Source organism: Anas acuta, chromosome Z (assembly GCF_963932015.1).
Source record: "Anas acuta chromosome Z, bAnaAcu1.1, whole genome shotgun sequence".
NCBI classification, from domain to species: Eukaryota; Metazoa; Chordata; class Aves; order Anseriformes; family Anatidae; genus Anas; species Anas acuta.
The window spans coordinates 61,418,485-61,437,368 of NC_089017.1; the positions used below are offsets into that span (position 1 = coordinate 61,418,485).

An 18,884-nucleotide genomic window follows, 5' to 3' on the forward strand; every position below is an offset into this window, starting at 1 on the left:
AAAAAAAAACAAAAAAAAAAAAAACAGAGAGAACAATATCAGTAATGTGTTGCCACCAAAGTGATATAAAAGTGACAAGGGCTATTGCTTATGTATTTGCATAGCTTGTTGTGAACAAAAAAGTGTTTATTATGGAGCACTTAGTATTCAATAGTGTTCTAAAAAAGCATACTATTCTCATATGGTTTAAGTTTTCTTTCATTTTGCCTCATTGCCAAGGAGATCTTCTCTGGGGCATGTGCATTCAGCAGCAGAGCAGGGGATCATGGCATGCAGGGGTTTCCCTATACCAAGGCCCCTCCCAGGAGCCGAAGGAGCCACCAGGACCTGTCAGCCCTCTTGAGGGCAGCTGATGATGTTTGGGCAGAATCAGAAGCATACCCCCTTTCTTGTAACAAGGCAGACCCTGGGAAGCGCATGTGGCCTGGAGTGCGACAAAGTTCAGAACCCACCGCAGCTGATGCAGCCTGCCAGATGGAGCTCCAGGGGGAACATGCTGCCACCCAGGTGTCAGGCTGCAAGGTGTGCCCTGCTCTTACACCAGTGCAGCATGACAGTAGAGAGCATAACTGTGGGAGGTGTGCCCAGGTTGAAGAACTGCTTCATCTGGGGGTAGAGCTTTAGGAGGAGGTAGGCAGGCTGAGGAGCATCTGAGAGCCAGAGAAGGACATCCCAGAGACAGATGAGAAATATAGGTTCCCCTACTCCCTCACCAACAGGTAGAGGGAGGGAACCTAAGAGGGAGGAGAGAATAGAAGCAGATTCTGGTTCGGCACAGCAGGCAAACCATCCTGCTGCATATCTCACCCTCCCATCTGTCCCTACACAACAGGTATGAGGATCTGGAACTTGATCAACAAGCACATGACAATGTGGACAAAGGTCCATCAACATTAGGGGAGTTGTCCAGGGCAAGTCAACCTAAGCCCTGCATCACAACAACGCCCACCAAGAAAAAAAAAAAAAAAAAAAAAAAAAGAAGGGTTATTGTCCTAAGGGACTCCCTTCTGAAGGGAATGGAGGGCCTGATTTGCCATCCAGACCCAACCCATAGGGAAGTCTGTTGTCTCCCTGGGGCTTGGATAAGAGATAGAGCTAGGAAAGGCACTTGCCTGGTATGTCCCACTGGTTATCACCCTTTATTGGGTTTTCACGTTGGCAGTGATGAGATAGCAAAGAGAAGTCCAAGAGCTATCAAAAGGCTTTGGGGCAATTGGCTGAAGGATCAGGTTCACAGGTAGTGTTTCCTTTATCATTCTAGTAGTGGTGATCAATATTGAAAGGAACAGGCAGACACAGCAGACCAATATGTGGCTTCAAGGATGGTGCCAACAACTTAGTTTGGGGTTTCTTGATAATGGGAAACCTTACATAAGGTTTTATGTAACCTCTCAGGTTTTTGGCTTACTGTCTCCTTATGGAGAGCACCTTTCTCAGAGGAGGAAAAGGATTTTTACCCAGGAGTTAGCAGGACTGATTGATAGAGCTTTAAACTAGATTTGAAGGGGAAAAGGGGCAAAAACAGGCTCACCAGTGATAAGCTATGGGACTGTATGCCAGTGATTGAGGGACTGCATGCTAATGATACCCTTCAGTCTGCCCCACTAGGGGCTGGTTTCAATGAAACACATCTGAAACAGTTCTATGCATAGGTGCAGCCTGCAAAACAAGCAAGAGGAGCTAGAAGCATTGGATCAGCCACAGAGCTACATCATTGGCATAAGAGAAACATGGTGGGAAAAGGCCTGCAACTCGTGTGTTGTGATGGACAGTTACAGGTTCTTCAGTAGGGACAGGAAGGGCACATGAGGTGTATGGGGTGTGGCACTCAAAGTAATGGAGGCACTGGACTGTATGGAGCTTGCAGTTGGTGAGAACACGGTTGAGAGCCTCTGGGTAAGGATCAAGGAACAAGCAAATAAAGGGTGTGTTGTTTTGGGAGTCTACTATAGACTTCACAGCCATCATGACAACACTGATGAACTATTCTGTAAAGAACTGAGAGATACTTCTAGATCAGTTGCCCTTGACCTTATGAGGGACTTCAACCTGTTGGATGTCAGCTGGGAATATCACTCAGCTGACACAAGAGAGACCAAGAGATTCCTGAAGCACCTTGATGATAATTTCTTGGTATAGGTACTAAGAGAGACAACTGGGAAAGGTGCCTTTCTGGACCTATTGCTTGTAAGCAGGGAGGGTCCAGTGGGTAAAGTGGTAATAAGTGGCTGCCTTAGCCATAGCAACTATGAAGTACTCAAATTTAAAATCGTTGGTGATAGGAGGAAAACTACCACCAAAACTTCAACCCTAGATTTGGGGAGGCTAGACTTCAGACTGCTTAGGGAACTAGATAGTAAGGTCCCCTGGGAAACTGCTTTTAAAGACATTGGAGTCCATCAGCACTGGTTGGTTTTTAAGCACCACCTCCTCAGAGCACAGGAACAGGCAATTTCAGAGTCAGAAGTCAAGCAGGAGGGGCAGAAGTCCAGCTTGGCTGAGTAGTGTTCTTCTTCAGGAGCTTGTATGGAAAAAGAAAGTGTATTGCAGTTGGAAGCAAGGTCAGGCAACACATGAAGACTACAGGGATGCTGTTTGTCTTTGTAGAGAGAGAATCTGGATGGCCAAAGCTCAATTAAAGTTGGCCAACAGTGTAGGGGACAATAAAAAAAAGCTTTTTAAAGTATATTAATGGGAAAAGGAGGAACAGAGCAAACATTGGTCTGATACTTGATAAGGATGGTCACCTCACAAACAGGGACATAGACAAAGCAGAGATGTTTAATGAATTTTTTACCTCTGTCTTTAAAACCAGTGATGGGTTCCAGGACACCAGGTGCCCTGAGTTGGAGGACTGTGACTGCAGGAATGGTAAATTCCCAGTTAACTCTGGACTTGTGCAGGATTTGCAGCTCTCCTTGAATGAATACAAGTCCATAGGGCCTGATGGGATTCTTACTGGAGTATTCAGACAGTTGGCTGATGTCATCACAAGACCTATCTCAATTATTTTCAATTGGTATTGGAAATCTGGAGAAGTCCCAGTTGAATGGAAGCCAGCAAATGTGGTCCCAAATCTCAAGAAGGGCAAGAAAGAACATCCTGGCAATTACAAACCTGTCAGTTTCACTTCAGTGCCTGGTAAAATTATGAAGATTATTCTCCATATTTTACATTTATAATTATAATATATTATTATGGAGAAGATGATCAGAGCACCTGATCATCCAGGACTGGAACACTTCTCCTATAAAGAAAGGCTGAGAGAGCTGGAGCTGTTCAGCCTGAAGAAGAGAAGACCTCATTACAGCTTTTCAATACTTACAGGGGGCTTATAAAAAAGATGAACAACTATTCGCTCAATCAGATAATGACAGAACAAGGAGGAACGTTTTTAAACTAAAAGAGCGGAGATTTAGATTAGAGGTTAGGAGGACACTGTTCACTCAGAGGGTGATGAGGCACTGGAAGAAGTCGCCCAGACATATTGTGAATGTCCCATCCCTGGAGGTGTTCAAGACCAGGTTAGATGATGCCCTGGGCAACCTGATCTAGTGGGTGGCATCGCTGCCCATGGCAGGGGCAAGGGAACTAGATGACCTTTAAGGTCCATTTAAGCCCAAGCCATTCTATTATTCTATGATTCTTGGAATTATTGAAAAACACATGAAGGACAGCTCAGTCATTGATCAGAAACAATATCGGTTTACTAGGGGAAGGTCATGTCTACCAAACTTAATTTCCTTCTATGAAAAGATCACCCAGCTAGTTGACCAAAGGAAAACAGATGATGTAATCTTTCTGGATTTCAGTAAAGCTTTTGATACTGTATCTCACAGTATCCTTCTGGAAAGAATACAGTTAGATAAAAGCATAAGAAGGGTGAACAACTGGCTGATGGGTTGAGCCCTAACGGTTCTTGTAAGTGGGATTACCTCAGGCTGGTGACCTGTCACTATTAGGGTTACCCAGGGCTCCATTTTAGAACCAGTCCTCTTTAATGTTGTCATAAATGATTTGGATGAAGGACTTGGGTTTTTGAGCAAGTTCATGAATAATTCAAAAGTGAGTGCAACTGTTGACTCTGTTGAGGTTGGTGAGGCCTAGCAGAGAGATTTTGAGAAATTAGAGAGCTGGGCAATCACCAACAATATGAAGTTTAACAATAGTGTATGGCAGATTCTTCACCTGGGAAGGGGCAACCCTGGTTAAACATGCAGACTGGGGGATGAGATGCTGGACAGCAGCGCTTCAGAAAGGGATCTGGGGGTTTTGATTGAAAGAAAGCTTAACATGAGCCAGCAGTGTGCCTTGGCATCCAGGAGGACCAACTGTATCCTGGTGTGCATCAAGAACGGCATTGCTAGTCGGTCGAGGGAAATGATTGTCCCACTCTTCTCTGTACTGGTGCAGCCTCACCTTGAGTACTGTGTGAAGTTTTAGGCACCACAGTATAAGAGAGATATAAAACTGTTAGAGAGTGTCCAAAGGAGGTCAACAAAGATAATGAATGGTCTAGAGGGGAAGATGTATGAGGAGTGGCTGAGGTCACTTGGAATGTTCAGCCTAGAGAAGAGGAGACTGAGGGGAGGCCTCATTGTGGTGTACAACTTCCTCACAATGGGGAGCAGAGTGGCAGGTGCTGAGCTCTTCTCTCTGGTGGCTAGTGATAGGACCTGTGGGAATGGTCTGAGGCTGCAACACAGGATGTTCAGGTTGGATATCATGAAATGTTTTTTCACCAAGAGGGTGGTAGGGCACTGGAACAGGCTCCCCAGGCAGTCACGGCACCAAGCCTGCCAGAGTTCAGGAATTATTTTGACAACGTTGACAATGCTCTCAGCCACATGATTTTTTTTATTATTACTTTTATTTTTTGGTGGTTCTTACAACTCAGATATTCTATTATTCTATGATTCATATCCTATTATTTATTATTCTTGTTACATAAATAAAATAAGAGAGTTGCTGTTCTAAGAGTTGTTGTTAAGCTCTATTTTCCTTAAGAGAGAAGAAATTCAGATAATACTATGGCTATCACTGGTAATATGTGGACTTAAAGATAGAATGATAGAATGTTAGACTGTTAGAATGATAGAATCATAGAATGGTTTGGATTGGAAGAAGGACCTTAAAGAGCATTTATTTCCAAACTCCCCATCATGCATAGGGACACCTCGTACTAGATCAGGCTACTCAAAGCCCCAACCTGCTCTTAATAACTTCCAGGGATGGGATATCCACAGCTTCTCTGAGCAACCTGTTCCTCTGCTTCACCACCCTCATAGTAAAGAATTTCTTCCTAATATCTAATCAATATCTACCTTTTTGTTTGTTTGTTTAATACCATTACTTCTTTTCCCATCACTTCACTCCCTCACAAAGAGTCCATCTCCAGTTTTTCTGTAGGCCATCTTAAGGTCTTAGGACTTAAAAATATCAGTTCTCATTCATAATTAGTGGCTTTTCTAATAGTACAAGGCGTTACATATGTAGGATACAATTTCTCAATTGATCTACATATTTGTTTTTGAAACAAATTCAAACTAAAAAAAAGAAAAAAAATATCAGTCCTTTACATACAACTTGAAAAATTAATTCAGCTATTTCTGTGTCATTAGTTGCTATTTCTGTGCTAACACTGTATAAAGGTAATGTTTATTTATTAATATGCATAATCTAAATCTGTTGCAATTATTTCTTTCATTACAGATATATATACATGTATATATATAATATTATATTCTAATTCATAGTAGATGGGAATGTTCTTTTATGCAATAATTGAATTAATAGTGGCTCTTTAATATCAGAAATTGAAAATTTTGTTAAGAAAAGATCCAATCTAGGATTTCTCCATTTCTAGAGGCACAGGTATGTGATTTGCAAGGAGTAGCAACCATAAAAGGAGGTTCTTACAGGAAAATGGCTGCTCCAGTTTTCAGTGGGCAGTTCCCCAGAGCTGAAGGGTTAAAAGTTGGATGATGCAGATGTCACAATATTGCACTGACACTCCCTGATTTCTGTCCACAATCTTATTCATCAGCTGGAGAGCTAAGGAATGATCAGTAAGATTTGCTCACACTTTAATAGTCTCATAAGGTGTAGTGGGTTTATGTGGCAAAGTTATGCGCAGGTGGCTCTGCACTGACGGAGGCTGCCGCCTGTGGAAGACCCCTGCCGGAGCAGATTCCGAGCCAGACCTGTGGCCCGTAGAGAGGAGCCCATGCAGGAGCAGGTGACCTGGCAGGAGCTGCTGCCCGTGGGGGACGCAGGTTGGAGCAGTTTGCTCCTGAGGGATGGACCCCGTGGTATGGACCCATATCTCGAGCAGTTCTGGAAGAGCTGCTGCCTGTGGGAAGCCCACAACAGATCAGATCATCAAGGACTGCATCCCGTGGGTGGGACCCCACAGCACAGGGGGTGAGAGTGACCGAGAAGGAGCGGCAGAGAAGAAGTGCTGTAGACTGGCCATAACCCCCATTCCCCCGTTCCCCTGCGCCACTCGGGGGGGAGGAGGTAGAAGACGGTAGATGGGGAGGAAGGTGTTTTTGGTTTCTTTCCTTTGTTTCTCACTTCTCTAGCTTGTTAGTAATGAGCAATAAATCTTACTATCTCCCTATGCAGTCTGTTTTACCCATCACAATAATTACTGCGTGATCTTCTCATCCTTGTCTAAACCTTTGAGCCCTTTTCATCATATTGTCTCCCCATTCCTCTTTGAGGAGGGGGAGTAAGAGAGTGGCTGTGGTGGAGCTCAGCTGCCCACTCGAGTGGAACCACGATATATGGCCAGTGCAAAATTCTAATGGTGAATGGAGACTAGCAATGGACTGGTGTGGCCCGAATGAAGCAATGCCAACACTGATGCCATGTTGAACATGTTGAACATGTTAGAATTTCAGTAGGAAAAGGAGTTAAAGGCAGCCAAGTGGTTTGCTGCAACTTACACTGATAATGAACTTCTCTCAGCCTCTTTGGCAACAGACTGAATTCCACAGTTTGTTTTCACTTGTAGGGCTGTCTAGTTCCCCCAGGCTGCAAACAGCTCTACCATTTGCCATGGACTGATCCAGACTGCACTAGAACAGGGTGAATCTTCTGAACACCTGCAATATATTGATGACATATGGAGCAATAGAGCAGCAGAAATTTTGAGAAAGGGAAGAAAATTGCCCAAATAATTCTGAAATTTGGTTTTGCCATAAAACAAAATAAGGTCGAGGGACCTGCACAGGAAATCCAGTTCTTGGGGGTAAAATGGCAAGATGGACATTGTCAGATCCCAATGGATGTGATCAACAAAATAACTTCTATGTCTCCACCAACTAGCAAAAAGAAAACACAAGCTTTCTTAGATATTGTGGATTTTTGGAGGATGCGTATTTGGAATTACAGCCTGACTGTAAGCCCTCTCTATCAAGTGACCCAGAAGAGGAGGGAATTCAAATGGGGCCCTGAGCAATGGCAACCCTTAGAGCAAATCAAACATGAAATAGTTCATGCAGTAGTCCTTGGGCTAATCTGGGGAGGACAAGAAGTAAATATGCTCTACACTGCAGCTGGGGAGAATGATCCAACCTGAAGACTCTATTAGAAAACACCAGTGGAGAGTCAAGGTTGATACCTAGGGTTTTAGAATGGGAAATATGATCTAAGGCCCACTGTACTCCAACTAAAAAAGAGATTACAGCAGCGCATGATGGGGACTGAGTTGGTTTGGGAGTTGTTGGTACAGATTCTCTTGGCATCCCAATTGACAATGCTAGGCTGGATGTTCAAAGGGAGGGTCCTATCTACACATCATATAGTTGATGCTATGTGGAGTAAGTGGGTCACACTGATCACAGAATGGGCTCAGATAGGAAACCTCAGTTGCCCAGGAGTCTTGGACTTTATCATGGACTGGCCAGAAGGTAAAAAATTTGGAATATTGCTAGAGGAGGAATTGACAAGTTGAAGAGGTCCCTCTGTATAACAGACTACCAAAGTGAGAAGCAATATGCCTTGTTCACTGCTGGGTCCTGTCGAAGTGTGGAAAAGCATCAGAGGGAAGGCTGCTGTATGAAGCCCTTCACAACAAATTGCAGAAACTGATGAAGGAGAAGGTGAGTTGAGCCAATTTTCAAACGTAAAGGCCATCCAGCTGGCCTTAGAATGCAAAAATTGCTGTACAAGTTGCCAGTGTTCCATCTTTATACTGAATCATGGATGGAGTTGGTACAGCAATGGAAGCAGAACTGGAAGTTCAGAGGCAAGCCCATCTGTGCTGCCACACTGTGGCAAGATATTGCTGTCCAGGTAGAGAATGTGATTGTAAAATTATGCCATGCAGGTACCCAAGAGTCAAGCCTGACCCAGGAGTCAGGCCACTGAAGAACACCAAAACAGCCATCAGGTAGATCAGGATGCTAAGATTGAAGTGGCTCAGGTGGATCTGGACTGGCAACGTAATGGTGAATTATTTATAGCTCAGTTGGCCAATGCCACCTCAGGCCATCAAGGAAGAGATGCAACATATAGATGTGATTGTGACCAGTGGATGGACTTGACCATGGATGCTATTGCACAGGTCATCCATGATTGTGAAATATGCACTGCAATTAAAGAATCCAAGCAGTTAAAGTCTCTTTTGTATGGAGGACTGTGGCTGAAATATAAATACGGGGAGGCCTGGAAGATTGGTTATGTCACACTCCCACAAACACACCAAAACAAGTGCCATGTGCTTACAGTGGTGAAAGCAACAATTGGATGGCTGGAAACATATCCTGTGCCCCATACCACCACCTGGAACACTATCCTGGGTTTTGGAAAGCAAATCCTGTGATGACATGGCAATAAGGATTTGAGTCAGACAGTGGGATGCATTTGCAAAACAACCTGATAGATACCTGGGCCAAAGAGCATGGCATTAAGTGGGTATATCACATTCTCTGTCATGCTCCAACCTCTGTGAATTTGGATATTGTGTGAGAATAGCCAAAGATTTAAATTGTATGATGTTATTTATGATATAATATTGTATGTCATTACTAATGTGGTTGTTATATACCATATCAATCATACTACATCATGAATTACCCAGATTAATGATTTTTATTTTTATTTTTATTTTTTTTTATAGAACCGGACATCCACAATGTTGATGGAACCAGACTGGCTTCATCACACAACAATCCAGCACCACACACCATCTCTCCTGCCCTGAAGGACCGTAGGACTGTTATGACAGATAGAGCCCAAAGGCAGATTAAATTAACAGACATTTTAGAGGTATGGCCCATAGACTAAGGGAATAAGGGAATAATATCTGTGTGTGTGTGTGTGTGTGTGTGTGTGTGTGTCTGTGTGTGTTTGTAAAGACAGGAATGGTGGTAGAGATTAATTGGGATATATTAGAATGTGTGGGGCCTGAGCATGACATAGATGGTAGATGTTTTCCTGGTTTCAGCTGGGATACAGTTAATTTTCTAACTAGGAGATGATATGATGCTTATTTTTGCATATTGAGGATAAGAATAATGTTGATAACACAGTGATGTTGTAATTGCTGCAAAACAATGCTTACACAGACCCAAGCTTCTCATGTTGCCCTGCCAGAAAGAAGGCTGGAGTTGCACAAGAAGCTAGGAGGGGACAGTTGACCCAAACTGGCCAAAGGGATATCCATTACCATGTGGCATCATGCTCAGCAAGAAATTTGGGGGAACTTAGCCAGAGGAGGGTGCTGCTCAGGTACTGGCTGGACATCAGTGAACAGATGGTGAGCAATTGCATTGTAAATCACATGTTTTGTGTATTTCATTATTATTATTATTATTGTTGTTGTTGTTGTTGTTGCTAATGATGATGTAGTTAATTATTCTTCCTTCATTTATTGTCCTATTAAACTGTCTTTATTCCAACTCACAAGTTTCACTTTTTTTTGTTTTGTTTGTTTTTTGTTTTTGTTTTCCTAATTTTCTCCGTATCCTACTGTTAAAACCACTAGTATCCTACTGGTAAAACCACCACAGGGTATGGGAAGGCTATAGGGAAACAAGTGGCTGTATGGTGCTTACCTATCTTCCAGATGAAACCACAACTATAATTTATTCTTTGGTTTGGTTTTTATCTTTCTCTACCCTTTGTATTTTTTGGACAAAGTATTTTTTACAACCTCTATTTTCTGTGAAATAAGCAACTGAGTTTTCTAGACACACAGAACCCTAAACTTATATTCACTTTAATGAGAAATAAAGCAGTAAAAATGTAATTTTTTTAAAAAGGTAGCTGATAGTAACTGATGAAGAAGACATCCAATGCAGTAACCTTGGTGGAAAGTTTGGAATAAAGGGCATAGAAGACTTTATGAAACATAACACAATGGTACTGAAGTTAAAAATTCTCACTGTGACTGAAAGGAAAATGAGCTTCAGGAGGTCTGAAGAAGGAATGAAGGAAAACATTCAGGGGAAGCTCAATTATTTTAGTTACTGATAAACTGATAATTGCAAATTTTCCATGCTCCATGCTGCCACTTTTCCAAGGGAAGCTATCTTTACCTTAATTTCTCAAGTTGCCAGCATCTTCTGATTTCCTTTCTCTGTCCGTCTATAAAAGATGAGCTGTTCAGCTGAAAAAAAAAAAAAAAAGAGAGAGAAAGAAAGAATGTGCTATATTCTCTAAACTTTCATATGTGAATACTTAACAAGTATAGTTTTCCCTTCAGAATGGTCTTCTTTTGTTTCCTCTCCTATTATCTCACAAACTTTGTTTCATAAAAACAGGTAAGTAAACTGAATACAATGTGTAATCTGCAAAAGTAAAAATAATGTAAAATACACTTTCTAAATTAGATTTTCTGGCCTCAAAAACAAATACTGAAGATTTAGGTAGACATTGCACATTCTTTTTCTATGAGTGCATTAAAATCATCCCTTTGGACAAACACAGTAACCCTAGAGAGGCTGATGAATTTTCAGCCATTAATGAGATAGTTCACTACATTAAGCTAGCAGTCAGTTATGATTAGGAAAAATATTTAAGCTTTTCACATTCAACTTTCAGTCTGAGATACAGCAGACCTTTCTACATTTTAATTTGTTCAAAGAGCTACATGACCATGCATGAAAAATAATTATCAATAAACAACATCTGAGAATATTTAAGATACTAAATACCACTTAGTATATAATCAGATTTTTTTGTTATTTACAATACTTCTGTAAGTTATCACTGTACTGTAGATTTTTATTTATTTATGTATTTATTTGATCATAGGTAAGACTTTAAGTATCATTCTTTCTTCTAGTTAGATTTTTTTTTATTATTATTTTTATTTTTTTTCCTGAATCCAGTTCACGTTTGTAATGCATGATCCAAATTACAATGGCAGAATATAGGTTTCAGCTAGCAGACACCTATTCAGAGAAGACCTGTGTCAATAGCTACACTAGAAGTCCACTTAGGCCCTTACCAATAAAAGGTCAATAAAGTTGGATGAAATCACTAGAGAAGCAGTGTGCAACTGGTGGCGTGCTACTTCTCTTCAAGACCAGTACTGGTTACACCCTGCATTTCTGTTAAAAGGCAAATAGGTTCTAAGCACAGCTCAGATATTCCTGGAGAAAATCTTCGGAGAAGGGTGTTACCAGAGCTGGTATAGAAGTGCGACAAGGAAGGGAATCAGGATCTCCCATACTGCTCATGGAGCAAGCCTGCTCAGACTCCATATTACCCAGTGAGTCAGAGTACATGCATGTGCTGTAGCGGGCCTCAGGGTGCCTCAGGTGGCACTCACTGGCAATCTGTTAGGCAAAGGTTTTGGGATCTGTTATTTTCTTTATCTCAATCTCTTTTGAACAGAAACATGGGCAGGGATTGCATGTAGGCACTGAGGTCTGAGGAAAAGGGTTTGAATCCAAGCAGGTGGCACAAGAGTTTAGAGGCTTAGTGGAAATCGATGCCATCTTACAACACAAACCAAAGCCCAGATCTGATTTAAGCATCCTGGTTTTGTACTCACGGTTATGGTTCAATTAATTATCCAAATTATTATTCCCAATTCATATGCCCTCTGACTGAAACTTCATTATAATTCCATATCTGGATATCTTAATGAAGAAGATGAGAGACAGAGATGCATAGGTCACCTGGTGTCTTGTGTTACAGTATTATTTTTCAGCACAAGTGCATCTGTTACCTAAAAACAACAAACAAAAATCTATTTTCTCATCTCAATATGTTACTACAATTTATATTAATGGTATATATTAAGTAGCAGAAAAAATTCCCATCTTCATTCAATGCTTTTGCTAGTGATGGAAAATATGTACTTGGGCTGCACTGTACTTGCTCTGTTGTGAGCAACTGACTACCATAGACTAGATTATCATAGTTATTAAACTGTGTTTTATTTTTTATACTTAGTCAGTTAGCCTTATTGTAGTCCTTTTATGATGACAAGATTGCTGATCAACTTTAAGTTTCAACACTATTTTCTTAAAGTACATATTAAGTACTCAAGCTAGTCTGTGGACCTACAGTCATAGTCACAAATGTTTTTGAAAAAGTTAGAATGTCCCAGAAAACAATCCTGAACACCTGAATGTAGCCTGCTTTATGTATTAAAAAAATGTCATAGTTACTGTAATGTGAGCATGCTAAAACCTAAATATTGCTGTCATTGTCCTTACCCTATCATTCCACATTTTTCTTCTTAGAATCTTATTTTTTATTTTTACTTATTTATTTATAGGTTTAGGTGAGCTAGGACTCTTGCTGCAACTTTCCATTTATACCTTTATACATCTAAGTGTAAAAATTATGTCCTTAATCGGGAAAACATTTAAGCCCCTATGCAACCTCAAGCACAAGTATAGAACATAGTAAGTTATTTTCTTCCAGTTCTCATTCAATTGAAATAAGTTTGTGTGCTTTAAGGCATTTATTCTTTTACCAGAAGCAGCGTTTACACAACTTGAAATCTTCCTTCCTTATCAACCTCGTCCCACCTGCACTGTATGTATACACAATATCTATGTGTTCCTCAGAATTTTCTCTACATCTCAGTGTTAAGTGCCATAGCCCTATATAGCGCATGGAGAAGTTACAAGTTTCAGAGGTGCTATGGTGAACTTTTACATGCCAGAAAGGGGAATAGCACGAGAAGAGGTAAGTAACTGAATAGGAGGTGCAATCCAGCAGTCACAGTGACTGACACAGTGACTCCCCAGCAATTTCTCCACCCAGCTCAGGGTTTGGGTTCAGATCAGGTTTCAGCAGTCTGAATGGTGCTGATGGAGCTCAAAAAGTGGGAGACGGAGTCTGAACCTTCTTATGATGAGGAGAAGGTGTAACAGACCCTCAGCTTTTCAGGTATACAACCCTATAACTTAATTATAACATTTTCAGAACACAGACACCTACTGCGCTAAGGCATATTTTCTTTAAACATTGACATTGTCCTCTGCCAGAAGAATATGTTAAAATTGGACTGGTTTGTTGGTTTATCATTTTGGCAGTCTGATCGATCTCTGCAGTAGCTAAATCAATTGTATTCAAGTACAGACCTTGTAACTAGGCACAGGCAAGGCTGAGTGTTTAATTGTTGAAGCTAGTGGGGAAAAAAAATATTTAAAAAAGTAAAAAAAAAGTAGAAGGCCAAGTGGTGAAACTATTAATGTTTAAACAACTTTAATTTTCTATGAGCAAACATTTTCAGGATAGCCTGGGTAATGGGGAATGCAGGTCTGCCTGGGTGGTTTTCAGATGCCAGTTTTGAGTACACATACGTAAAAACAACTTAAATACATGTATTTTATATAATAGTATCAGATAAGACAACAACAAAAATTATGTCTGTTGTTTTTCTTATGAGTTTCCTTCACATCTAGCCCATAAAGCAAGCTATCAGGAAATAGCAAGCTATAAGAAACCTCTGAAAGATCCTTCATACAGAAGAGGTTTGCAAGGAACATAGTGATGGCCTGGTTATAGGCATACGCTGGTAGAATTATTCTACATCATTCCAGATGGCAGCCATGCAAATGAATGGTTAAGATAAGACCTCCTTGTGGTGGTTTAACCGTGCTGGGCAGCTAAACCCCACAACCGCTCTCTCACTCCCCCTCCTTTAGATGAGGAGGGGGAGAAGTAAAGCAAAGAACAACTCATGGATTGAGATAAGGATAATTTAATTAAAGGGAAATATTAACAATTAAATAAAGACTACCATGAACTAAACAGTTTAACTAAGGGGAAATAAAAAGGGAAAGGGGAAAAGGGAGGGGAAAAGGAAAAATAAAAAAGAAGGGAGGGAAACAAACAAACAAAATAAATGAAGGCTATATGGAAGTGCAGAGGAAAGAAATTACTCTCTACTTCCCACAAATGAGCGATGATTGACCACGTCCTTGAAGCAAGGCCTCAACGCACGCAGCCGGTGTTCGAGAGGAGGACTGACGTTTTCCCAATGAGAGCCCACCCCTCCCCTCTTCTTCCTGTTTCCACCTGTTAGTGCTGAGTGTGACACCACATGGTATGGAATATCCCTTTGGTTGGTTTAGGTCAGCTGCCCTGGTGATGTTTCTCTCCTCACTTTTTGCCCACCCCCTAGGAGGGTTAGGGAGAGGCCTGATGCTGTGCCAGCACTGCTCAGCAGTAGACACAACGCTGGTGTGATAACACTGCTGTTCCAGCTACAAGTGCAGAATACGGCACTGTATGGGCTGCTGCCGGGAAAGTTAACATTCCAGCCAGACCCAGTACACTCCTTAATCAGTCTAGAGGTACTTCCTTTTATAATCTTTCTGTCTTACTGTCTTTTGTTGTAGTCAACAAACCAAAGTATAAATACCATTGTCCTTCTCACAGGAAGATGTTGCTACTCAATTCCAAAATGTTATTAGTAGTATAAACTCTTCTTTTACTGTATCTGCAGGCTATATATACTGGTGTTGTACATCAAGAACACATCAAAATTTGGAAACTCTTGATTAAGAGCTGAGTTTTGCAGTACTTATTAATGCATCTTGCTGTAAAAAATCATCCTAGATTTTACTGTGCCAGCCAGCTGAAACTCAGCAATCCTGTCATGGGAATTTTCAGCTATTCATCAACCTGGTAATGCACACCCACACTTGGCATGGAAAATGTGGTGTGAAACAACAGCAGATGATGGATTATGATGATGGTAAATAACAATGATAATGGTTATTGATTTTTTTGGAGGGAGCCTTCACTACGTATTGGATATGTAAAGAGTGACACAAACATCTGGTGTTACTAGATATGGTAAATTCACATAAAGGAAATGGACATTTGCAATTCTTTCTGTTCATGGAGGTCAGAAAACTCAACTCTGTTTCTCATATGAATAAAGGTTAATATATTCTGTATTGTTTTTCTTTTCTGGTAAACTATAATGTGTTGTGAGATGTTATTTAGTAAAACAAACCAAAAAAAAAAAAAAAAGTCTGATGTGATCATTTCAGTCATCTAAATGTTATAACTATGATTTAGGGATTTGTGTGAATCTCGTAGAGTATACATGTATATCAATTTCCTAGTGCTGAAAAGAGAAAAAAAAAATCCATCTAAGTTATGGTAAGGTATATATTTGGTAAAAATAAATGACCTTTCTTGCCAGTTCAGATTCTTTTATTTTTAAAAACTGTATAGCACTTATGTAATGTGCCCCAAATATAAAACCAATAACACATGTGATATGTACTAATAGTGCCTAAACCAGCATTCAAAGCCAATATGTGCTTGGCTAATATGTGCTCCTGATGAGACAAAAACTGATGGCTGTGTGAAATTAAAATGAAAATCAGTGTTCTTGGTTAACTCCCATACTCTTCAAGTTGTACCTTTAATGGTCTGTCCTATCTGACTTCAGAGTGACTGCTTAAAATGAAGGATGTAAGTAAATGTTTGGAATAGCAAAACTTCATTAATAATGTAGTATGTGGAACATAACTTTTATCACTTTACCTTCCCTCTGCCTGTTAAATAGTTTCTATTAGGATTACTGATACTGTTTTGAACTCTGAGCAACTGCATTCTTTTCCATACTACCCATAAACGTTAGGGCTGTATTTTCCCCACAGTGTCTAATCTCTTTTTTAAGCGCATAGTGGTTTAATGCTGAGCTGAGGCAGTATACCCTTCCTCACTTCGTTGCACCTGCACAGGATCTGAAGAGTAGTAAGAGAGGTTTTTTGACCCAGTGAAGCTCAGTCTTATTAGGCAATGGAAATAAGTTTCAACCACTAACATGCCACATTGAAAATGTACTCAACCCAGAGGGCTAAAAATTCAATCACCAAAGACGAAAGATGCGTAGCCACCCAAAGTACTAGCGTCAGCCCCAAACCTTTGAAAATGCCTGCCTCTGTGGAAAACAGCCAGATTTCCCACAGTAAATGGAAAACAAAAATGTTGAAACAAATGCAGAATTTCCCCACCTCCATGGGAGAACAAAGATATTGACGACAGCTCTGCTGGTGCCTGACTGCTTATATATTTTTATGGGTCTTTCAAAGTGGCTGGAATATTTATTATGATCATTTCCTTTGAACTCTAGGAAAACTACAAGCTTGTTTGTATTACTGATTTCCATCTACTACTTGTAGATGCACTTCCTTATTCTATAAGGGGGAGGAGAGACTCTTTGATATATATATATATGATATATATATACACTTCCCTTTGAATTATTTTTTCATATCACAACATGCAAAACACCCATTTGGTAAATAATAAAAGATCTTTTATTGTATCCCATATAAAACAATTATTACAGAAAATGTGCATGAAAATTCACATAAGAAAGTGGTTTGTGTAGGTAGGTCAGATTTTTTAAAAATGGCCTCTGGACCTGGTGCAGAACTTCACACACTAGTCTGTGTGTATAGGTAGTCCCATTAAAACAAAATGTTCCTCTGAGTGAAATGTGCTTAAATATTTGTTGGTAGTAATCATATTTTCAAAACTACAGAAGTTTTAAAAAGTGTCATAAATGCAATGGGAGCTCATATAACCTTTTTTATTTCTGAAAGCCAGCTGTTCGCTAAGCATTTTGGTTACCAGTTTTAAGAATGACCTTTTTAGCACATTCTATTTAGCATGCATACTGACATAATTTTCACACTATATAATATACTATATGTAATAATAATAATATATACTATATTCTATATGTTTTTTATTTAGCATGGACCAAAGTCTTCCATAATGGAAGACTCTTGTATTTTGAAAGCCTTCACCATAAAGAAGCAAATATCAGATCACATGAGAGGTAAAAAAATTGTCTGTGAATCTTCACTATTTTATTGTTTTCATGAAAAATCACAAAAATCAGAAAAGGACATTTTGTGGCTTTTTATTCTTGGGGGGGGGGAGACAGGAGGGAGGGAAAGAAAAAAAAAAAAAAAAAAAGCTAAATGTCAGCTGAGTTGCAAGGCTTTGCAAATAACAAACCTCAAATTGCTAGTGCTCAACAGAGGTTTGTTAGATGTTGGCAGCTAAATTTGTCAGATTCCTCCTGCAGCAAAACTGTGCCAATGTAGGGCACTGAGGGCTTAGCAAGGCAACTTTGCAATTCATCCAACTGGCAGCCAAGACTGGCTAATTCTGAGCAGGAAAAAATTGTTCATGGTCCTCCTTCCTAATGAGTGGGAGAGATAAGTGGTAAACCACAAATCGGGACAGAGTGAGAAAGCAAATCCTACAAATGGGATGACATGAAAGCAGACTGAGGAAGAAATTGGAGACCTGAGAAGAGGTATTGCAGGGAGGCAAGGGGAGGACAAGGGTAACAAGCTGTGAGGAGCTGGAGCAGAATTTGTGCAAACAGAGGTTTCTATCCTTAAAGCTTTGGATAAGCTCCCAAAATCCACAAATTTATTTTTGTACTGCTCTCAAGTAGTTATGGAAAATGTGTATCAAACCTCCAGGGATCTAGGTTACACTTGCTGCCAGTACTGGTGTTAGTGCAAACAGAAGAGGGAGTTGTGATTTGCATCTAATCTAAAGGATTTTAGACTGCTGACACAGAAGTCAAAATAATTCTTCCTGATGACATTATTTCTTCTCCTCTCCCCCCACCCCATCAGTCTGTATTTCTTTAAAAATCTAAATGCTTATCTAAGGCTGTCTTTGAAACACAAACCGATAATAAGATCAATATGATTGTGTAATTAAAGATTATACAAAAAGATGCATACAAATCCCCAAAATGGAAAATGAAGATTGTACATGAATAATCTTAAATGTGAGAGTCTTTATCTTTTAATTTCTTTACTTTGCAGTTTTAATTATTTTTGTGCTGTTTTGTGTGTCTTACTATATTCGCAAGCAGAAAAAAATAAAGAGTTGATTATTAACAGCTACAGAAATAATTTTGATTTCCCATCTTTACCAACAGAATCAGGTGGCTGGGAATGTCTACTTTCCTGAATGTGCCTTGAGGAAATACTCACAATGAATGAACAGATTTTGTTTTCTCAGTTAAATCATTCATAAAATTAAAAGCAGAGTATTGCATTTTCCTTTGATGTATTTCAGTTGTTTCATATGGCTTTAAGTTTGAACACTTTTTTTATTTTTTTTTTTTATTTTGTTATTTTTACCAATCTGCCTGCTGCTAATTCTCAGCTTGTGGTAGAGGAACTGAGACATGAACATATGCTCTGAAAGAGAGGTTCTTTCACGTTTGAATTTCAGAGAGTTCTGTCACTCCTTGAGCCCAATAACCTCACAAATTAATTCCTTTTGCTTGCAGTGACATCTGTTGGTGAGGGCAGAGCTGATTAACTGCAGGGCTGGCTTCACTGATGGCATCAGCCAACAAGCTGTTTTTAAATGCAGCAGATGTTTCTTCTCTCATCCCACCA

The 18,884-nt window shown here is 40.0% G+C and overlaps 1 long non-coding RNA gene across 2 annotated transcripts in view; it reads right to left on the reverse strand.

Annotated features, from left to right (window-relative positions):
• The window catches only part of LOC137848419 (uncharacterized), a 44,726-nt gene extending 30,247 nt beyond the window's left edge, over nt 1-14,479 (reverse strand). For both annotated transcript variants that reach the window (XR_011091336.1, XR_011091335.1), the window contains exon 1: nt 10,548-14,479. This is a non-coding gene — a long non-coding RNA (uncharacterized lncRNA). The remainder of the gene's footprint in view (nt 1-10,547) is intronic.
• Nucleotides 14,480-18,884: the final 4,405 nt, after the last annotated feature.